General features: G+C 48.9%; 1 protein-coding gene across 3 annotated transcripts in view; it reads right to left on the bottom strand.

Moving 5' to 3' along the window:
- The window catches only part of FXYD6 (FXYD domain containing ion transport regulator 6), a 32,017-nt gene extending 27,309 nt beyond the window's left edge, over positions 1 to 4,708 (bottom strand). For 2 of the 3 annotated variants that reach the window (XM_059930308.1, XM_059930309.1), the window contains exon 1: positions 4,402 to 4,482. The gene's annotated coding sequence lies outside the window, so the exon portion shown is untranslated. Of the gene's footprint in view, positions 1 to 4,401 lie in introns of all 3 variants that reach the window. The other variant, XM_059930311.1, reaches the window with a different exon arrangement.
- Between the last annotated feature and the right edge of the window lie 18,995 nt (positions 4,709 to 23,703).

Here is a 23,703-nt window from a genome sequence, read left to right as displayed (position 1 = left end):
AAGATCAGTGGTAAAAGGTTGGGGGCTGAGAAAGTGGAAGGGAAGAGGTGGTCACAATGGTCTGGGTGAGAGACCGCACCGGGGTGAGGTGAGGGGGTGCCCGGGAACCTGTGAGCTTACGCCTGTGTGTTAGGTATGGAGATTATGTATGCGTGAGGAGGGGAGAGTGTGTGCCAGTGTGAGGCACACACGAGCAAGTGTGGGGCCCTGCTTGTTGAAGAAGGACGTGGCAGGGCCTTCCCGGTGGGAGGTGCGGGTGAGGTCAGCTGGGGAGAGAGGGAGGGACAGGGCTAATGGACGGATCTACCGGAGCAGGAGGGCTCTGGTGAATGAAAACATCATTTCACAGCTCTGTGGGTCCTGGGAAGCCCACAGCGCCTGGCATGGGGGAGGGACTCAGTTAACATTTGTTCAAGGGATGGTTTGTATGAATTTAAGACCTCGCCTCTTGTCCCTTCCCAGGCCTGGCTTTGCCCTCCAGCTGCATGGGGGGCACTGTCATTTCAACTAGATCCTCCCTCATCCCTGGCTTCAAATCAGATCTTCTGAGCTCAGCAGCCACCTTCCCATGGTCCCGGCCTGGTTCCCAGGGCCCCAGCCCCGCTCCCGAGCCTCCAGCTCCCCCGCGCATCTTTGTAACAAGTGTGTTCCTGTGTGAGCTCCAAGCTGACTTCATACTTTCCCAGGTCAGAGGGCCCCTCCTCCTTCCCATTCCAGAGCAGAGAAGATGCTGCCAAATTGGTTCCAAGCTTTTGTCTTGGCCAGAGACACCCTGCTTCTTATTAGAGACAGAAAACCCTGATCGGCACCTCCCGTCATGCTCTCCAGCTGGTCCAAGGCTCTCCGTCCAGAGGATTCATAGACCCACCAAAATGATGGCCCTGGACCTCATCCTCTCCAGAGACCACATCTCCCAAGACTCCACCCAGCCCCAGTTTTCATCCTGGCAGAAGAGACCAGGTGGACATGGTGTCCAGGGGGACTGGCTACTGCAGCCTGAGAGGAAAAAGCCCGGTCTGAGCTTTCCTGAGCATCTCCTGGCCCACGGGGTGAAAGGGGAGGGCTTCTCCGGAGCGACCAGAGACCAGCCCCTTTCCTGCTCAGCTCAGCTACAACCCTGTGTTATGAAATCATGAGTACAGTTTGGCACCTGGAGAGAAAACGGATCTCTTTCAAGACTGTACAATCTATAAAAATTAGGAGGCAGAAATGCCTTAGAAATCATGAAATCTAGCCCCTCTGCTGATGGATGTGGAAACAGAGGTCTAAAATCGTGGAGGCTTTCAGTTGCTTGAGATCAGTCTAAACCATTTCTGACTTTCGCCAGAAACCCAGTTTGCATCCAAAAAGATATCTGGGATGAATGCACTTCCCCTTGGAGCACAGCCAGGACTACAGCCTGGGTCTGTGTCTCCAGGTTCATAGCCTTTCTGCTACAGGCTCTCTGCCTCCAGGGGCTGTGCCTGTCATGACTGGTTTCCTTCCTCCAGGGTGTTCAGGCAGAAGCTGGTGGGTGATTTGTCAGACAGTGAGTCCTGGGGGCTGCCTGGCACAGTGTGCCATCCAGATGGCAGCCAGCTAGGTCCAACAGGGCTCGGCTCTGACTTATGGGGGATCTGGTGGGCTGGCTTCCCTATGGCTGTGGGGAGTTTCCAGGGTCTAGGGAACTGCTCCTCCTTCCCCCCACTCCTGGCCACATTCTCCCAGAAAATAGGATGGAGCAGGCTCCCCACCCACTAGGGCACCCACACTTTGCAAGGGATCCTGGTCCCCAGAGGATTGCTGGCAGTAAAGAAAAGAAGGCAAGTGATGTGGCACAGGAAGTATGGGGGTCACAAATCCTGGCTGAAGAGTCAGAGGCCTCAGCCACAGCTGGGTGTGTGACCCCGAGCCTCAGTTTCCTCATCTACATGATGTCCTGATTGGATGTTCCCCTTCCGGCTCTGAGAAATCTAGGACTCTGAGGTCAGGGACTGTGTGTCTTCCTTCTCACCCTCATGACCCTAGCAATGAACACATTGTAAGTACTTAAAACAATTCCTTGAATAATTGAATGAAATGGGGCCTAAGTCAGTCCAGAGATCACAAGGCAGCCAGGAAGGAGACCCTTGCCTCCGGTGTCTACCACGAGACCCCTAGAGAAGCGACAGGTCTTAGAAAAGCCCTGGCAATCCAGGAGTCCTCTGCAAACCCGCTTCCTCTCCTAGATGCACAGATGTGGCTGGCGGAGCCAAGGAGAAAGCAGGAAAGTGTACCTGGGGGAGGGAGGATAGCCTGGACCTCCTCCCCGCCATCACCCTACCTACACTTTCTAAACTCACCTGGCTCCTCTCTTTCTGGCTCCCCTCTCCTCCCAGCCCCCATCCAGGCTTTGTCTCCTCTCCCTGCCCTCCCCGCTCTCCGAACACAGTCACAACCTTTCCTCCCTCCTCTGTGGAGGCTCAGAGCCTTCTGCTGGTCCCAGAGCTGCCTGATCCTCTGCTAGGCAGGAAGACTCAGCGGCAGAGTCCAGACTCCTAGGAGGGGCCAGGAGCCTCAGGCTTTCTCAGGGTCAAGACAGGTAGAAAGCTGCCACGGAGAGATTTAAATTCTGGTCCATGCCCAGCCTCTTGCATCTAGCACCTAGGAGAGGGGCTGCCCTCTGAAGGAATCTGGAAGTGCATTTCTCTCCACCTTCTTCTGCAGGGTTCTTGGGGAGGTGTTTCCTTCTGGCCTTTTTGAGCCTTCCCCTACATGCTACTTGGCACAGAGCTAGGAAACTGCCCTCTCTCTTCCAGCCAGAGACCTATTGCGAAGAAGTACTGCGTGTGTGTTGGGGAAGCAATGGGATGTTATTGCTGGTATGTGTGAAAACACACACAGTGCGATGACAGGGTGTACGTGTGTCATTGGGGGTGGTGTGTTGTGGTGTGGTATATGTATGGTGTATTTGGCGTGTTATGTGGTGTACGTGTGGTATGATATATGTGTGTGTAGTGTGTTGATGCAGTGTGTGTGACAAGTAGGATGTGCGGTATGTGTGTGAGTGTATAGGTGGTGTGGCAAGTGTGCATATGTTTGGGGTGTGTTTGTGACGTGTACTGTGTGTTGGGGGGCCTGGATGGGGTAGGGGCCACGTCAGTTTGAGCTGGGAGCTAGCTAGCTCTCCAGGGTCTCCTACTCTGAGAAGTCAGGGATAACCAGTATCTAGGCAACCATGTTGGGGGGAGGGGAGGCGATATGGAGGTAAAGAATGGGCAGGAAAAGGAGGGAGGCTGAGAATTGAAGAGGGGTTTCCATGGCAACTACCGGGGCAGGTCACGTGAAAAAGGCTAAGTTGCGGAAACAGATATACATATCCACACATACACAATATGAGGGTACTGGGCCCTCACAGTGGGATCCTTCCACAGAGGACATGGGCTGCCCACTGATCCATCTCCAAACCTGGAAATCTGGGCCCAGCCAGAGAGCACAACGCCAAGAAGACAAAGCAAGTGGAGACAGAGGCCACATTCGTGGCGAGAAGCCCCGGCAGCCACAGCCTGCCGTGCCTGGAGGTGGGCAGCAGGGGCCTAGCCAGGCCCATTGCTCCAGTGTGGCTGATCCCTGCTCCCACCATCGGGTGCTTCCTCCACCAGCCACCACTTGTAAGAGCCCAGAAGCCAGCGCCAGTAGCCCCAGGCGGCCCTTCCAAGTAGCCACGGAAGCCCAAGAGACACAATGGGGAAGGCTGTGCCAGGGCCAGCCCTGCTGGGGAAAGAGGGCTGGGCACCAGGAAAGGAGGGAATGGGGGGTGGGGGTGGTCAGCCCCCCTGGAAGAAGCTAGGACTGGTTAGACAAGAGGAGAGGAAAATTGATGCAGACGCTCTCATGAACCCCACGCCCTGGAATCAGCCTTCCTTACCTGCCCCCACTCCCAGTGCCCACTGCCCAGCCCCAGCTCTCCCTGTCCCCCAAGCACCGAGCCGGCAAGTTCCATTTTGTATGGCTCATGTGCTCACACACACAGCCGGCCCCCTCCCTGTCTTCACCTCCGCACACTCCACTTAAGAGTCCAAGCTTCCAAGTAACAAAGGAAAACCCCCTGGACACAGCGGAGAGCAGCCCTTTCCCCTTCTCCCAAAACCGTAGCCCCAAGCTCCAGGTAGGCGGCAAGCGCCTTTCCAGAACACCTTCACTCCCACCGCCACGGCCTGCCTCCCCTCGGCAGCTCCTCTTCTCTTCCGACGACCACCTCCGGGTTTCCATCCCCTACCCGGTTTCCGCGGCCCAGGCGGCAGCTGCCCGGCGAGGACCGCTCACACCCACCGAAACAAACCAACCCTGGCAGCATCCCGGCGCCCCGCGATCGGTCCCCACCCCAGCCTCTCTCCCTCTCCGGAAGAAGAACCCAACTTTGCCACCACCGCAGCCCCTTACCTGCACGGCGCGGTCCCCTCCGAGGCAATCCCAGGAGGGTGCGCGGAGTCCGGAGGAGCCTGGGAGCGGCGGGGCTGGGGGCAGGGCTGTGGGCGAGGCTTTCGCTTTTTTCCCGCCTCCCCTGCTGGGAAGGGTTGGGGCTTGTTGGAGAGGCGCGTCCTGCAGGGGTGGGGAGTGGTGGGCGGGAGCTCAGCCGGGGCTGGGCTCCGAGGACCGCGAGGTCACCGTCCGCCGACCTCCGGTTGGCGTCCGCGCGCAGACCCTCTCCTGCTCGCCGCGCGCCGCCGGCTCCTCGGAGCGCGCCGCCGCTGCTCCCGGGTGCGGGAGAGATTCTTTTTCAAAGCGCAGGCCGCTCCGAGAAGCAACAGGAGACCGCCGCCGGGGGGGCGGGCCAGCGCCGGCGCGCATCCGCCGCCAGCTGTGGCTTTTCGGTTTTCCTCTGCTGAGGGTGGGGAGGGAGCGAGACAAACACGATGACAGAGCTAGTGTCTCTCCGAAATAGTAAACTCGGGGAGGTGCGGAGGGGGGACGGAAAAATACGAGAAAATAGCCCAGCACCAGACACAGAGACCCACGTTAATTGGAAGTCTTGACAATTAAGTGGGATGCGCACCTAAAGCATGAATGGCTGTGTCGTGGGCGCGCGAGCCGGTTCTGGCCGGAGTTGTCATTTTCAGCAAGAGCCAGGGGGGCTGCTGAGGGCGGGGGCTCGCTGCAACCACAGATTTGCTGCCCAGATCCCCCTCATCAGGGCCCCTCGTCCCGCTCCTGCCGGGTCACAGTACCGCCCCCTCCCCAGTCCACTCCTCAGGTCCAAATTCGAGACGACAAACTGAATGAGAAGATTTAAATCCTAGCTCCGCAACTGCACCTGTGGTGTGACCTTGAGCACAGCACTGAAGGGAACTCTTGAGCCTCAGTTTCCTTCCATGTGAAACGGCGGTGAGAACACTGACCCCCGGGAGCTGAGCTCAGAGTGAGCGCTCCGTAAGCCGGCAGTCGCTGTGCGGAGCAGGGCCTGTAGCAAGGGCCCGAGGCCAGCCACTGGCAGAAACCACGGACACAGCAAGGGCTGGCCAGTCGGTTGGTAGCCAGGAAGCCATGCTGCCGGCCATGAGGCTGCCCAGCCTGAGCCAGGAGGGGGATCGACAGGATTGGGGGTGGGGGAGAGGGGGCCGGTTCCTGAGAGAGGCTGTAACTGCCCAAGCCCGAGAGGAGCCGCAGGGACTTCCTTACAGACCCCGAACCCTAGTACGATGGGTACTGCCAGGAAGAGACCCAGCCCTACCTCAACACCCCAAGCCCTGGCCCTCAGTTTTCTCATTTGTGAAATGAAGGACATGGGCTAGATAATCCAGAGGCCCCTTCCAGCTCGAACCCTAGATTGAATTATTTTAATAAATGGTCCAGTCTCAAAACCCCAAAACAGGAAATATACATGGATTCCAGAAGGCTTCGCACAGATGTGGAAGCCATGAATGGCTACTGAGAAAGAGTGGGGAACCCTCGAGAGGACAGTTTGGACTCCATGAGCACAGAACCTTGGACAGAGTGGACGTCTCTCTGGCTCAGTCCCGAAGTTCCGTGGGTGCCTTTGAAAATCACTCGCTAGGCCCATGTTCTTGGGCAAGTAGATCAGTCCCTCGCAGACGCCCTTGAGGGCTGCCGGCCAGCATCTCACTGTGTTGCCTCTTAGAGTTCCTCCCGGTGAGGACACTTCAAACCCAGGTCTGCAAGTCTGTTTGAGAAAGACAGGTCAGGGGTCAGAACTCCAAAGCCGAGTCACCTGTTAGTACCAGCCCTTGTCTTGCCAGAGAATTCCAAGGTGTTTAGCCAAATTACTCAGATGCCCCCTTAGCAGTGAAAGGCTGCAAAGGGGCAGCAGGAGCTACATTCACGTGCGGAAGGACCTTGGCTTGGCCTTCAAATGTGCTTCTTTCCCAGTCCATCCAGAGGCACAGCTGAGGGAGTTTGGGGTGACACAGCTGTGAAGTCACACACAAGTTTGTTCTAGCGGGAGTCCTGGCTCCCTTCTAGGGGAGGAATAAACACATCTAGCCCCTATGAAACATGTGGGCGTCAGTAAAAAAGGTCACCAGCTGCCTCATTCTTTCAACACATTTATTGGCATGAGGAGCTACTGGGCAGTGAGCCCTGGGCCAAGCTCCAGGCTCCACAGTGAAAGGAAAGTCATGGTCCCTTAGAGCTAATTGGCGAGACAGAGATTGATCAAATAATCCCATGGACAAGTGTGTCATTAAAACAGGATTCAGAGCCCTGAGGATGTAACGTTTGAGAAGCGAGCTGAAGGGTCAGGAGGTGTTAAGGAGATGAGGTGAAGGAGCCAGGAATTGGAGTGACAGGCAGGGCTGGGAAATGATTCTGACACGGGAACGGAAGCCACACGCGCAAAGGCCCTGAGGCAGAAGGAGCATGGCGTGAAAGTGAAAGGAGCTGCAGTGGCTCTGGAGCAGAGGAGACAGGCTGGAGAAGGAAGCAGATGCCAGACCAGGCAGACCTGGTGGTTCCTGGGTGAGTCCAGCTTTTATTCTCCCGACAATGGGAAGCCACTGAAGGGCATTAAGAAAACTACTGCAAGCAAGAATTGGGGAGTTGCTGGCTCCATGGTGTGGGGGACCCTACAGTCAAGGATCAGGAGCTGTCAGGAGAGCAGTGCTCATATGAAGCTGAGAAATCGGTTTGGATCCCAACTGAAGGGAAGCCTGCTTCTCTAGAGGCCAAGGAGCAAAGAGAGAGAGCTGGGGTAGGGGTGCCCAGCCACGGTGGGCATAGGGCGCGAAAGCACAGAAACCATTTCTAAAACCCTCCCCACTCTCACCCCCCCCATGCCCAGAATAAGATCCATGCCAAGACGTAGGGTTTGGAAGGATAGTGTAATTGTTGGGAGCTTAAGGGACTTGTGCTGAGCGAAGTATCTTGCAACTGTGCAGCTAAAACTCCATCTGGATAACACTTGCCCCAGTTCCCTTGTACTGTGGCAAAAACAGACCTGCAATAAGTCAGTACCCAGGTCACACAGCTATGGACAGGAAGCAGAGGGCCTGCAGGGAAAATTAAAGGGGCAAGACCAGGAGTCACCCGAGGAGACCTTGCCCCTCCTAGCAGTTCCTAGTAGAAACAGCAAGCTTTGGGTGCTGTTTCATCCTTGGGTGCAGACTGCAGAAGCAGAGCAGACCTTGTCCACCAATTGCTACCTTGGGTCCATTCATACTCATTTTACTTTGCAGGGATTTGAAAGCGTGTTCTCTCCCACCCTCGGGCGAATGCTAAGCCCCTCGCTGAATGAGCTCTGCTCACTTCGAAAGCACTCCTTGGTCCTGATCCCTTCCTCCCTTCCTGATCTTTCTTTCTCAAACTCCTTGGCTTCTCCCTCAACCAGTTGTGTTGGGCCCTTTGTCCGCTACTCTGCATAGTTCCTGGACAGTCCAATCCACAATCATGGTTTTGCCACCCACTTAGGGCTGATGACCCCATGCTCTCCAGCCTGGTCCTTACCCTGGAGACCCAGACGAGTAATCTCCAGGGGCTCAGCAGTGCCCATACTGAATCCATCATCTGACCCCCCAAAGCTGACTCTCCTCCCGCATCTTCCTTGAATTTGGAAATGGCACTGCTCCAACTCAGTTATTCATCCAGAAAAGTGTGTACCGTCCTCATGCCTCTCCCCCCACTGCTTCTGTTCTAGGTACCAGCCTCCCGCTGGTGCCTCTGCCTCAGTCTCCCCACCCCACAGTAACTCTTGTTTGGTAATAATTTTCCGCAACACAGATGTGATTCAAACCTTCCAAGGCTCCCTATTTTCTACAAGTTAAAATCCAACTTCTTAAAATCCAACATTCAGTCTTTACCACCTGACACGCACCTACCTTTTCTGCTTCATCTCCGACCCATTCTCTGCCCTGCCTTCCCCATCTCATCACTCTGGTCACCCCAGTCCTTGCAAACGCTGTCCCCCAGCTCAAGAGGGCCACTCACAATTATCCAAATACATTGCCTGCTTTCCCACCCCCAAACTTTTGCTCATATAATCCTCTCTGCTTAAGATATCCTCTCCCTCCCTTCTCTACTTACATGAATCATACCTACCATGCAAAGTGAAATTCAGATATCACCTTATTGAAATTAAAGCTGTTTTGTCCACACTGTCATGAACTGCACTGCGTCTCTTCATCTGTGCTTGTACATATCATCGTCTGAATTTTACTGTGTTTAGTTGCATGTGTGTGCGGCCCAAGTAGAATGGGAACTCCTTGGGATCAGCCAGGCATCTTACTCCATTTATACGCCCTAGTGTCTTGCATGGTGACTCACTTACAACTGGTTGAATTTAAGTGAATTGCAGCTCACAAGACTCTACATGATCCTGCCTCAGCCCACCTCTCCAGGTGCATTCCGAACACTTTCTTCCATGCCCTCTCTCCAGCCAGCAACCTCTCAGCTTAACCAAAGGGTCTTCAGAACTGGTTCCCTGGGCACGGGTACCCTGGGCCCAGACCACGCAGGTGAGATGCAGCTGCTTTGTTCTCTCCTCCCAAGATGAAGGGGTGAGGAAGCTGGTGCTATTGAGGCCCCAGGCAGAGGAGAGGAGGGTTCCCAGGCCAGACTGCCTGGAGCGGAGGAGCAGGCAGCCCTGACACTGACATTGGGGGTTGAAAAGCAGGACTTCTCTGACTGTGGGTGGAGCACTAGGGACTGGGTAGGATGGCAGACACCACTGGTTCCCTAGACCAGGTCCGTTCTCTTCTTTTTCCCTTCTTTTTCTTTCCCTTAGAATGTAATTTATTATTTGATTTTAGTTAATTCACTTAATTCTTCATTTCCTCATCAATGAACTCTTTTTTTTATTAATTGGAGGATAGTTGATTTACAATGTTGTGTTAGTTTCAGGGGTACAGCAAAGTGAATCAATTATACATATACTTATATCCACTCTTTTTTAGATTCTTTTCCCATATAGCCCATTACAGAGTATTGAGTAGAGTTTCCTGTGCTATACCGTAGGTCCTTATTAGTTATCTATTTTATATATAGCAGTGTGTATATGTCAGTCCCAAACTCCTAATTTCTCCCTTCCCCACCTTCCTTTTCCCTTCTATCAGAACATTTTTCTAATTCAGCTGCAATGTGTTCAGTTTAAACTACTGATTTTCCAGCCACTAGGGGTGTCCATATGATCCAGTTCTGGCCAAGGAGATGGGAACAGAATTATACTCAGGAAGAATTCTAAGAAAGACACAGTAATATGTCCCTTTTGCCCTTTGCCCTTTTCTTTTTCTCCCTTCTTCTGTTCCTCTTCTTCTTCCTCCTGCCCTTGCTCCTCCTCCCCCTTCTCCTTTTTTTTTTTTTATTGCAGTATAGTTGATTTATAATGCTGTGTTAGATTCAGGTGTACAGCAAAGTGATTGAGTTATACATATATATATCTGTGTTCTTTTTCAGATTCTTTTCCATTATAGGTTATTACAAAATATTGAATAAGTTTTCCTGTGCTATACAGTAGGTTCCTGTTGTTTATCTATTTTATGTATAGTAGTGTGTATCTGTTAATCCCAAACTCCTAATTTATCCCTCCTCTCCCCTTTCCCCTTTGGCAACTGTAAGTTTGTTTTCTATGTCCTGTCCTTCTTTTTTTTTTTTTTGTCAGAAACATGGATGGGATGCCTGAAGATGAAACAGCCATCTTGCAACCATGAAGAAGTCTGCAACTAAGGATGGCAGGGCAGCAAGCTAGAAAGAGCCATCAACAACATCTGAATTACCTCATTCCAGAGTTCTTGTTACATGAGAAAACTCAGCTCCTAGTACATAAATTTTTTTTCCAGGCTGAGAATTTTTTTTTTTTAAAGATGAGGACACGGGGATGGGGGGGCAGGAGTTTGTACAGGCCAGGTCACCCCTCCCTCTGTAAGCTCCTGGGCCCGAGCCCCCAAGGGGTGGGGCCGCTGAGGCTGACAGCGGCTCTTCTTGCCGAGTCTATCAGAGGTGGCACCGGCTGTACCCCCCAGTACATAAATTGACTGTAGTTGGTTTTCTGTCCCACGCAGCCAACACACCCCTAAGGGATACAAGTGGGGAGAGCAGCCTTTCATCATGAGAAAGCAGAAATTCAGCACAAGCCTTCCTCCCCTAGAAAACCTACACCTGCCACTTACAGCCCCACTGGCACACACTTGACACACACCAGCACATCAGAAACACAAATCCCAGCATCACTCTTTGTGGAGTGCTTCCTGCATGGTCCCTTTCCTTAGCTATCTTTATCTGGGTCTTGATTTTTGGAAAAGGAAGAAAGCAAAGGCAGTCAGGGCGGGGGAAGTCTGAAATAAAATCTCTCCCTATCTTCCCACAGGAAAACTATGACGTATGTCAGGAAACAAGGCATGCCAAAGCATAGGTGAGATTTGTTTCTAAGTGAAAAATTCACCCCAATCCCATTAGTCTGGAAAACCAATTGCTGCCTGATTAAATTAAACTTGTAAGCGTGTAATGTCACCTCAAGGTGCTGATCTCTAATTATGAGCACACTTCTTCCAGAGCCTCTGGTTATCCAAGTTAGAGCACATGACCACTCCCCCCCACCCCCAGCCTTTCCACTCTGCAAATATGCACCCATTTGTCTTTTCCCAGTGAATGCAAATGGGAGAAAACTGAGTGATGTCGCCCTTTGGAGATAATAACTTTGGAAATTCAATACATAATGGCTCCCTAGACAAGACCAGAATAGCTTCGTGTTTCTGTTATCCCTATGCACAGAGAAGCTGACAGCCTGTTAGCATAAGTAGGCGGCTGAACTCCCCGCCCCTCCCTGAGTGCCTGGAGCCAGCGTTCATGGAGAGAGATACCTGTGTATCATCATACACTTTCTTCCAACCCACTGGATCCAGGCTCAGAACAGAGGCTGTAGCTGAGTTTGGGGGCCAGGAAGAACTGTAGTGACCCAGCAGGCACCTCCATTCAGTCTCTAAACCAGCTTTGCAACTAGACAATAACCCATTAGTCTAGGCACATGTGCTGGGCAAGTAAGACTGATCTGACTGCACTTATTACTTCTCACATCCCCAACTTCCCCCACCGCCACCCCAAAGCCCAAGCTGGAGTTCAGGAAAGAAATAAAACTGGTTCGGGGCTGGCAGACTGTTGAACTTCTGTATAAAGAAGTCACATGATGACATAGTATGAGTGTGTTTCATGTTTGGTAATTGCAATCATTGTTGCTTTTGTTGTGGTCATCCATGTACAATGCTTGGTGTCAGTCTATTTATCTCTTGTAAAAATAAAATACAGTGTGTGTGTGTGAAAAAAAAAAAAAAGAAGTCACATGAAGCCTGCAGATTAACTACCATGAGGAGAGGAACTTCCCTACAGAGCAAAATCGGGTGCCTATAGACAAACCTGCATTTTTCCCGAGGCGGGCAGGGCAGTAGCCAGAAGCCTGGCATCCTGAGCAGGTCAGCAGACCACTTGTGGTCATGGAGGCGCTGCCTCTGTCTGTTTATGTTGGACTCCTGGGACCATTGACTGCTCTGTCCCTCTCAACCCTCCTGTAATTCACTTGTCTCTTTGAAGATGCTGTTCAAGTAATTGCCTCTCAGACCAGAGGCATATTTGATGTCCACCATTTCAAGCATTATCTCTATTGATTTTCATTTTTCAGGCCTTGTATGGAAACTTAGATGTAGCTGGTGGGAGGTGATAGGTATAAAACGCTCACCATTCTGGCCATTCACTCTAATTGTAAACATTTATATAGCCCTTGGCACACAACTCTTTCCCGAGACCTTGTTAAAAAGAGAATCTTCAATCATCTTCCTAAATTTAACTCAGAACTTTCTTTTTCAGAATCAGGAGAAGGGATGCAATGATTTCACCCAGGGAATAGACGAAGTTGTTTACTTTTACATGGTGAGTGATCTGAAGATGGGAGGGGAGTCTGGTTTATGTTTTTAACCCTCTCCCCACTCACCAATATAATGAGTGTACGGTCAGTATTTACTGAATGCAAATGGTAGGAATGATATTGACAGAGAAAACCACCGCGCATCGATAATTAGCCCCTGTGTCGGCGCTGTGAGGCAGTCTGAAGCTGTGCCTTGTCTGACGGGAAGGAGGAAGGGAGAGATGCGAAGCAGGCTCCCTGAGACGCGGTTCGCAGACGCTGGGCACAGCAGATTCATCTGAAGACTTTCTTTTTTCTTTTTGGTTGTGCCTGGCTTCATGCAGGATCTTAGTTCCCTGACCAGGTATTGAACCCGTGCCCCCAGCATTGGGAGCATGGAGTCTTAACCACTGGACCACCAGGGAAGTCCCAGGAGACTATTTTTTAAATTATGGTAAATTGTGTTTCCAAAGATGGCCTCTCCCATCCCACAGGCTCTTCTACAGTGAAACTTCACCACTCTTCCCACTGAGAGGTGGGGTCTATTTTCTCCCCCTTTCAGTCTGGGCTGGCTCTATGTCTTGTTTTGAGCAACAGAAAGGGGCAGAACTATCATCGTGTAACTTTCTAGACTGGGCCTTAAGAGATCTGCAACTTCTGCCTTAGACCTTTGGAATGCCACTTCTTGGAGACCATCTGCTTTGGAAGAAGTCAGACTCCCCCCGGAGAGAGAGGGAGAGAGAGAAAGAGAGAGAGAGACAGACAGACCACGTGGACATTCCCAGCCCAGCCGAGCTGAAGGCAGCCCCTTGAGCGATGCTGACCACATACCACTGAGTGGCGCCCTGCCTGAATTCCTGCTCCTCAGATCACAAGTAAATGCAACGGTTGTTGTTTTAAACAGAAAATTTGGCGCATAGACTGCCATGTTGTTTTCAGAAGACTTGAAATGCCAATGATAGTTTAAAAACTGTACGCCTGATGGAGAAGGAAGACAATTTAACGTTTCATTCTGATCCAGAGGTGCATCAAATTGAAGGACAACTCCAATTGGCAAACAGGTGTTTCATGATGGTATCCAAGAAGAAATGGTTGGTGATGGACAATTCAGAAATGCTACCCCAAAATGTGGATGGTTCTTTAAAAAGTTTCAGGTCACAGCCCTTGCAGAGCACGCTGAGGCCCAAAACGCTGATTCTCAGTCCAGGAAACATGGGTCTTCCAGGTATTAAAAATAATAAATATATAAATAAGTAAATAATAAACAAACAGAAAATTTGGGAACGTTTTGTTTTGCAGCCATAGCTGACTAAAACAAGGTGACTGGGCCCCCCGCAGGCCCATGAATCAGACTCTCCAGGGATCGACCTGGGCATCTGTATTTTTACCGGCCCTCCCTGGCACCGAGAAGGAGAGTTCTGTCTCCCCCTTACTCCTCCCATGGCCGCTTCATCCGTGACCCCAGACTCAGCGGGTCAAAGCTGCAGGAACCCAGGCCAGGGACACAGAGTAAGAGAGATCAAACAGACTCAGAAATACAGAGTCTTGAAGAAACAGGGCACAAGAGATTTCTGTGTGTGAAGCTGTGAACTAGACACAGGAGGAGAGTCAAAGGAAACAGAGCTATGGAATATTTGAGCCAGATGAGACCTTAAAGAACATTTTGCAAATTGGGACCCCAAGGCCCAGAGAGGGGAACTGACTGGCTCAAAGTCACAGAGCTTGTTAGTGGCCCAGTGGGGACCAGAGCGAGGTCTCCTGAGTACTGGCCTATCCTTCTTCCCTTGCCCCACCCATCTCTCGGGGTTTCTGTGTCCTAACTGAGGAGCTGAGAAAACTCACACTTTCCTAAATGCATGGAAAATATTTTAAAATATTAACGAAGCTGTGTACTTGAGTGCCTATTATTAATGTCCCAATTAAGGTGGAAATACCAAAAGCATCCAAGAGAAAGATCAGAATAAGAGGTGGGACTAATCAAGGCCACCTTCCTGGAAGAGTTGGGCTTTGAAGGAGGAGGGATGGGGGTTGGGATGGGAGAGCAGGCTGAGGCTCAGAGGTTGGAATAAGATGTGAGGGAGGTGCAGGCCATCTACTTGGCAGATTTAGAAGCCCTGCCGGGAAGGCACCGGGGTTTGTAAATTTCCATCTAGGGCCTGTTTTTCTTGTCTGGTTCCTCCACCAGTGGAGGAGAGATAGGACTGCCTGGCGGGTGCCCAAGTGGGGGGACCTGGACACAGACTTCCTGAACCCCTATCTAGCCCCACGCTGTGCTGATAAGAAAGCTGATTAGGGCCTGGGAGAGGACCAGCCCCAGGAGCTAATTCAGTGAGGCCGTGGGCTTCTGAATTTGGTGTCAGAATTCCATTCTCTGCCCCCCTCTCCCCTGAAAGTCCAGCCCCCCTTCATCATTAGGGGAGACCTCAGAGACACCACCCAAATGAGTTTCTTTTCAGTTTCCCATTCTTTCCTAAGAACTGCTAGGCATGGAGCACACAATTTATATGTTCCCGACTGCCCTTGGCCCAAGATTTAACAAGAGAGAAGGGATTTTGCTTGTAGTAGGAGAGGTCAAGGCCCATAGAGGGAAGAGCTCCCCTGTGATCAGAGTGGGCAAAATGAGCGAGGTTGGTAAATTTACTTCCTCGGCAAATAATTCCTGCTCATCGGAGAGATCCACAACGCCATGCCAAAGAACAGTTTCTTCTGGAAGGCGGTGAGCCAGTCGTAGAATAAACATGGATAATCACTGATTGGAATCGAGTGCTGTTGGTCTTAAGCAAGCTACTTAACTTCTCTGGGCACCAATTTCCTCACCTGTGAAGACATATTATTAATAGTCTCTATTCCATGGGATTATTATGAGGATTGGTATAGAAAACACGTGTAAAATACCTACCACAGTGCCTGGCAATGACAATTGCTCAATAGACATTTGTTTCTTGATTTCCTGTACTGACCAAGCCCACTTTGACCAGCTCCAACAGAGAACTTTAACTGACACCTATCACGGACCTACCGTGTGCCAGGCAGGGAACTAGGCATGTCCCACTCCTCCTCATACAACCTTGAGTGCCAGGTGTTCCTGATCCCCATTTTCCTGTGAACTCCACCCTGCAGCAGACCATTGCGACAAAAAGTCCTAGCAGATGCAGAGATGCAAGACAGTAGCGACTGTAGGGACAGAGGGACACGCCCCCTGCTCTGACCTGTGGACCTTTGCACGTCGCCAGGAAACTGGGTGCTCCACGAAGGAGGAAAGTGCCAAGTTCTGCTGACCCTGTCCATATCTGGGGGACCCTGATCGATCCAACTTAACTCATCAAGCTGGCTCGGGGAGTGACCAAGAGAACTGAATACCATTCTCTGGTTGAGAGAGGCTTCTGCAGGAGATACAAATGCCAACAGCCACCTCTGCGCATTTACCACAGGCCTGGCACAGCACTGGTGAGTTCACATACATCCCCTTCATTTCAGGTGCACGCAGCAGGGAGCACCAGCTTGCAGTAAGCAGCAGCTGGAAGAGATCTTAGTTCCCTGACCAGGAATTAAACCCTGGTCGCCTGGGTGGAAACCAGGAATCCTAACCGCTAGACCATGGGGGCCAGCGTCTAGGGTCTAAATCCCCAGTCCTTGTCTGCCTTGAGAGGAAAAATCTGACAAGGAGACGGAAGGTATAGATGAAAGTAAAGCGTTTATTAGAAAAGCAGAATACATGGGGAAAGATGCATGGGTGAACTCAATGAGAGAGTAGCTAGAGTCATGCCTTTGGGAAGTTTAGATCCTTTATAAGGGGACAGTCTTTTGGGTCTTTGTTTTTCTCTTGGCCAGTCGTCTTGCTTTGACCCCATGGCTAATTTGTCTCAGGGCCCTCCCCTAGGTGCACAAGGACCCCTCAGCCAAGATGGATTTCAGCGCAAGGACGTCTAAGGGGGATGGCAAGACTAATTATGGTCTGGCGTCCCCTGCCTTTTTGACCCCACGGAGCCTTTCTGCACGTGTGTCGTGTCTCCCTTGCCCCAAGGATGGGAAATACGTGACCTCTTGATCTTTTAAACAGGGTTTAGTCCCTCTCTGTTCCTGCCATAAAATTGTCCTATGTCTGGCTATTTACCCTATTCCTGTTGTTTTTATATCAAAGTGCAGATCTCAAAGTGAGGACAGGAGGCTGGTCATAAATATGTTGCCCGGAGCCCACTTGTCTCTTGCCTCAGGAAATATAAACAGAAGGCTGGTAATAAATGTCCGGCCTGCAGCCCATCTTTTTCCGGCCCCAAGAAGTGTGAACAGGTAGCCAGTTGTAAATGTCTAGCCTGGAGCCCATCTATCTCCTGCCTCACCCTCATTTAATCCACACGACAGCCCTGCGATGCAGATCCTATTTTTGTCCCCATTTCTCAGACAAGGAAACTGAGCCTGAAAGAATGATGCGATTTCCCAAAGTTGCTCAGTTGATCAGTGGCAGAGCCAGGACCCAAATCCAGGTGCAAAGCAAGTACTTGTTTGGGGTTTGTTTGGTGAAGATGCAACCTTGGCTCACAGCTTCCAGGGGTTCTGCACTCCTGGCCCCTTCTCCCCACGAGAAGACCCCGATCCCCAGGGCTCCCATAATGCATGATCCTGTGACACAAGGACACCCTCTCATAGCCACCAGCCACCCCTGAGCCCTGCCCCGTGTTGGGCTGAGGCCCTGGCACCCACCCCTGCCCTCTCTGCATGCCAGAAGCCATTAGCCAGGGATAGGCAGGAAATTGCTTTCTTTGTCCAGCAACCTGTTTAGGGGAAGTGCTGGGAAGTTTTTTCCCCTCTGAATAGGCCATCTCCCTGGGTCTCCCATCGTGAACTTCCTGCTTTCTGTGTTGTTGAGATTAGATTTCTGTCTGTGATCAAAGAAGGGTGCCTTGTGGCTGCTCTAGCCAGAGACTGGTAAGAAATAAGGGTTTGGCTGGAGACACATCTGGCTGCTGTCATTATTGTCATCATTTGGTATCTGCTAAGTGCCCCAGAGCACCTGCCCTAGACTCGGGAGTGCTCTGAGAGGACAAAGTCAAGAAAGATGGAGTGAACTTCTTGCTGCCAGGAGGCCTACATGCAAATCTCCACCTGCAAGTCAAATATCCCAAAGCCTGGTGCACACAGGTGTGTTCAGACAAACACGTCCTCTAGGAGGGGTTCACGAATGTAAGTGAGACTCGAGCCCCGCAACCACCAGAAGGGCTTGTTAAAACAGAGTGCTGGGCCCCGCCCCCAGGGGACCGCACTTTGAGAACCAGCCCACTAATAATGCCTCTACCAACAGCACTAAGATACTCACACGTGTGCTCCAATGCAAGTACACACACAGACATACGTGTTCAGACACAGGTCCTGCCACCTCTTCAGCATCCTCTGGCCCCACTCTCCCCCTCAATCTTTGGGCTTCAGTATCTCCAGTCTTCTCTGCATTCTTCAAGCCATGCTCCTCCTGCCTCAGGAGGAAAAAGAGGTAGGAGAGCAATAAATTGAGGCAGCAAAGCAGAAACGCTCATGTGTGCTGTGGTCAGGTGTGGACCAAGAATGCTGCCTGCTGAATCAGCAAACAGAGGATGTTGCAGCCATCAAGCTATCAGCCACTGCAGCTACCTTGAAGGTGCACCCTGAGGGAACTCGGGATGGAGACAAACAGGCTGCCTGCCACCACACCATCAGCTACTGTAGCCGCCCCCGACGGTGTACACTGAGGGGATTCAGGGTGGAAAAGAACAGGATACCGGCCCTAGATAGTGGAGGTGCATATCAAAGGAATGCTTTCATTAAGCCAGACTTTTGCATCTTCCCATACATAGAAAAGTGCTAAATTCATTAACTTTAGTTGTTTGTTTTTTCTTTAATTAACAATAATCTTTTGGTGTTCCAGCTGCCTGGTTTTTTTTTGCAAAAACTCCTATATATCCTGGCTCCTTGCTGTCTTCCGGGCTTAAGTCCCCAGCAAGTCTGCGGAATAAAACATAATTCTCAACTTTTAGGTTGTGTGTTTTTTTTTTTTTTTTCTTTCAGTCGACAGTGGGAAATGGCAGTAGATTATCCTGGCAAGATGTTTCTCACTGAGGGTGGAACAAGAGAAGACAAAACTTTCTCTGCCTGGAACACACTTTCTCCTACTGAAACTGAGCAAAGGCTTGTGTGTCTGTGGTGCAGAAAGCCAAACTCTGACAGTGGGAGTTTGCATCAAAGTAAGGATTTATTGCACGGCACTGAGCAAGGGAGTGGGAGACAAGCCTCAATTCCACTTCCACTTGACCTTTGAGCTAGCGGTTTTTAAAAAGGAGAACAAAAAGACTGAGATTAATCATCGTCTTGTGATATTTCATAATCATAGTTTCAGGAGTCAGGATGCCTCTGGTTTACAATTCTCTGGCCAGGTGGTCCATGGCTTGGGGGTCTGTTAGCTCAGCTTGCCCTGGAGAAGCAACCTGAGTTTGTATGTTAATGATGATGTCTATAATAGCAATCTTAGTATATTAACATTATGGGCAATGAAACCGAGCAGGATCCTGTGGGGCCCTCCTCAAAAGTCCCTCCGTGTTTCCTGTTTCTTGTTTGTAGAAAAAGGCTTTAGTCTCCTAGGCCTTCCCTGAATTCCAAAGAACAGACTGAAGTATGTCCTAATTAGGGAAGTGAGGGAATGCAGAAACAAAGGAAAAGCAGTCAAGCAAGAAAAGTAACGATAGCTTAAACAACAGTTCAGCAGTAGAGCAGAGTCCTAGTTCCTTCTCAAGGGATATACAGAACAATCTGACACATGTCTTTGAGTTGTTCTGCAGAAACTAAACCCCCACATGGGTTGAGGATGGTGACTACATGCTGACCACAAGCATGTAGACCTCAGACTGGTTGGAACCAGAAGGTTGATGATTAAGATTCCTTGAATACCACCTAATACCTCACCTCACCAGCAGCAATCAGAAGAAAGTCCACGAGCTGCAAACCCTCACCTCAAATGTTGCCTTTAAAAACTCTTCCCTGAAAACCATTAGGGAGTTCAGGTCTTTGGAGCATAAGCTGTCATTCTCCTTGCTTGGTGCCCTGCAATAAATACTGTACTCTCCTTCACCACAACCCGGTGTCAGTAGATTGGCTTTGCTGCACAGTGGGCAAGCAGACCCAGGTTTGGTTCAGTAACACCAATAACAATGTTAGTATACTATGTTATTGACAGCAGTAATTTTAGTCTGACTCTGATTAGTGTTCAGTTAGCATAGAACTGAGGTCAGAGGGGACAAAAAAAGAATAAAATTTTGGATAGAGAGATGAATCTTAAACTCGGTATGAAAACTCAGTTTTAGGGGGACTCGGTTTCACTACTCTTTGTCTAGTTAATGCCTACCCACTCCTCAGATCTAGGTTCTCACATCTCTTTCTCCAGGAAGCCTTCCCTGATTCCCCTACCACTCCCACCACCAACACTAGACCAGGGCAGAGTCTAATTATAGGTGGTGATAAAATTAAATTATTTTAAGTCAGGAGAAAAGAAAAAAATTTAACATAAAATTGTCTCTGCTATTTGAGCCACTACCACTCCCTCTTTAGTATGCATTGTGCATCTGCATTATACATTAACTAGATCCCCTTAGATGACACAGGAATGCTTATTAGCCAAAAAAAGAAAAAAAGAAAAGAAATTTCCTCCTCATGCCAGCGAGGTAACTCCTTAGGAGATAACATTCCTTCCTTAATCCTGTAAGGGGTCACAATGACCAACTACTCACCTTGCTGGACTGTGTAAACTGTCAGTATATTACTTTGATGTATAATCCTTTGACATATAACCCTTTGCCTAATAGCAGTGTTGGGTGGGGGGGGAACAGTCCTCAGAACTTTTTGAAAGACTGTCTCCTAGGTTATAATCCCCAGATTGGTGCAAATAAAATTTTCCATTTCTTTCTTAGATTGACTACTGATTAATTTTTCATCAACATTGGTCATATCTTTGTATAATTTTTCTTCATATATTTAAAAAATGTATGTTTGAGTCCGTGAGAGCTGTGATCACGCTGAGTTTCTCACAGTTCCATCCCTAGCTGTGTGCCTGCTTCATGGTAGATGCTCAGAAATATTTGTTAAATGAATAAATGAACCCCTCATGCATGTGGACCGCTCACATAGACACACAGGTATTCATGTAAGAACACGTTCATGTGTACTTTTATGTCTGCCTTTAGCATTTGAAGCATGGGGTAACAGACTTAGACACTGTGGAGGTGTAGAAGTTAATTAAACTCTTCTGAAAAACAGTTTAGCATTTTGGATAAATATGTAGACAACCCAACTTACAGGAATTTACCCTTAGGAGATCATTGCTTCAGAATGAAGCATGCACAGAGAAATCTATGGCATTAACTTTTATAATATCAAAATCTGAAAACTACTCTACTTAAACGTCCACTGACAGATTAAGTAAATCGATACATCTACACAATGGAGTATTCTACAACCATTAAAGATGATAACATCCATGCCCCTGGGGAAGGTGTTTATCTCTTATTGTTGAGAAAAAAGAAATCAAGATACAAAATAATCTGTATAATATGATCCCATTCATATAAAATTGTAGACCTCTCTCTATGGATACATGGAGATCTAGAAAGATTTTACCCAAGTGCTAATAATATTTACCTCTGGGTGGTGGGATTTAAAGTGATTTTTACTTTCTTCTTTGCAATAGTACCTACTATTGTAATAGTTGTTGAGAGATTTAAATGAGATAATAAAATATGTGATGATGTGGAGAGTTTATGCTTGGCAAATAAATGGTACCCTTTATATTATTGTTATAGTTTTCAGGATTGTTTGGATTTTTTTCAGATGCTCCTGTAGTGAGCGTTAATTACAAAATTACAGAAACAGTCAAGCTTTTAAAAAAAGACCAGAGTAGAAAGGGGCAGGGAAGGAACACCATGATATAGATGTGTGTCCTCCACTCCAACCTCAAGTCCTGCTCCCAGCACTTAATGTAGTCCTTGCACTAGTGAATGCTTGTCATAATTTGTTGAATTCAACAGAATTTGGGGCATCTATTAGTCCAATTAGAAGGATTATCAGAGAAGAACCTGATGGAGTTCTAATCTCCAGTTCCAACCCCAAAGCAGACCCCACACAGACTTCACCTGCAATATTGAAGCTATTGGCCATGCTTCCCCAGTCCCGGGCAGAATGATCGAAGTGTTTCTAACATTAGAGCACACTCACCTGGGATGCATCAAGCCCAGGAAGTTAAGGAAATGCAAATTCCCAATCACTCTTCTTTCTCCCACCCACTGAGCTCTTCATTAAACTGCAATTAAATTAACGTCCGTCTTCTTCAACAAGACCCAACATCACCACATAAAGCTGACTAGCCTTAGCCCCCTTCACGAAAGAGATTGTTCACTTTTTCCTCAGAGTGAGCAGTGAAGGTAAGATTAAGATACGGTTCCAGTAGAATTTCCAGAAAGTGCCTATCCAAAATCAATACCTGCGGATTTCCCTGTTTTTGTCTTGCTGTGTGGTCTAATACAGCAGTCCTCAAAGTGTGGTCTGAGGACCCCTGAAGGTGCCTGAGACATTTTTCAGGGGATCAGCAGGGTCAAAACTATTTTCATAATAATGCTATGATGTCATTTGCATTTTTCACTGTGTTGACATTTACCAATGGTACAAAAGCAATGGTGCGCAAAACTAAAGGCTCCTTACCATGAATCAAGGCCACGGCACCAAACTGTGTGTGTAGTCACTGTGTTCTTCGCCAGCACACTCTTGCCAGTTTCACTTAAGAACATCTTTGATGAAGTGGTAGAAATTATTAATTATTGAAAAGTATTCATTTTATTTAATCTCAATCCTGAATAAATGTCTTTTTAACATTCAGTGTGAAAAAATGGGAAGTATGCACAAAGCACTTCTGCTGCATTCCAAAGTACTAAGGTTTTCTTGAGGAAAAGCCTTGTATTGTGTTGGCCAAGAAGTTTGTTTGGGTTTTTCTGTAACAGCTTACAGAAAAACCCAAACGAAGTTTTTGGCCAACCCAATATTTTTGAGCTGCAAGCTGAACTAGCCACTTTTTTTCGTGAAATACCATTTTTCCTTGAATGAAGATTAACATACAAATGACTATTCAGACTTGATAGTTGGCAATCATTTTCTCAAAAATGAACAAAATGAGCTTGTCACAGCAAGGAAAACAACAGACAATATTTGTTGCTAGGGACAGAATTTAAACTCTCAATTGAAAATTAGAATTTTGGAAATGTGCATCCTTCCCATGAGCTTGACTGATTTCCAATCCTTAAATACTTTTCTAAGAGATCAGTGGTAGTATTTTTTAAAATTAATTTATTTGTTTATTTTTGGCTGAGTTGGGTCTTCATTGTTGCGCATGGGCTTTTTCTAGTTGTGGCGAGCAGGGGCTGCTCTTCGTTGAGGTGCTCTGGCTTCTCATTGCAGTGGCTTCTCTTGTTGCAGAGCACGGGCTCTAGGCGTGCGGGCTTCAGTAGTTGTGGCTCGCGGGCTTAGTTGCTCCACGGCATGTGGGATCTTCCCGGACCAGGGCTTGAACCCGTGTCCCCTGCATTGGCAGGTGGATTCTTTTTTTTTTTTTTTTTTTAATTATTTATTTATTTATTTAATTTATTTATGGCTGTGTTGGGTCTTCGTTTCTGCGCGAGGGCCTTCTCCAGTTGCGGCAAGTGGGGGCCACTCTTCATCACAGCGCGCGGGCCTCTCACTATGGCAGCCTCTCTTGTTGCGGAGCACAGGCTCCAGACACGCAGGCTCAGTAATTGTGGCTCACGGGCCCAGTTGCTCCGCGGCATGTGGGATCCTCCCGGACCGGGGCTTGAACCCGTGTGCTCTGCATTGGCAGGCAGACTCTCAACCACTGCGCCACCAGGGAAGCCCTGGCAGGTGGATTCTTAACCACTGCGCCACCCGGGAAGTCCTGAGATCAGTGGTAATGTTAATACATATTATTTCTGATATTGCATACTGAAGTGTGTCAGCATGTGGAAGATGTTCATAACTCAGAATCAATATTTTCCAAATGACGAATGCATGATGTTACAATATTAGGCGTGGGTAAAAAGACCCATTCGGAGTGCAACACAGACCAAGAGATTTTAATGTAACTGAGTAAAAAAGTTCATTGACAGGTTTTAGATTCCACATTGCAACTGACCTTTACAAAACTGCCACTTGTCAAGTTTGAGTATAGTAAGTATCAAAAAAAGTATCCACAATTACCTGAAAAGGCTAATAAACTATGTTTCCACTTTCCAACTCTATATCTGTGTGATATTGAATTTTCTTCATATATTTCAACCAAAACAACATATCACAACAGATTGAACACTGAAACAAAAATGAGAATCCAGCTATTTCATTCAGCCAGA

The sequence above is a fragment of the Balaenoptera ricei genome, chromosome 8 (assembly GCF_028023285.1).
Source record: "Balaenoptera ricei isolate mBalRic1 chromosome 8, mBalRic1.hap2, whole genome shotgun sequence".
Classification (NCBI taxonomy): Eukaryota; Metazoa; Chordata; class Mammalia; order Artiodactyla; family Balaenopteridae; genus Balaenoptera; species Balaenoptera ricei.
Note: the sequence above shows the minus strand (reverse complement) of the source record. Positions and strands in the feature narration are given on the sequence as shown.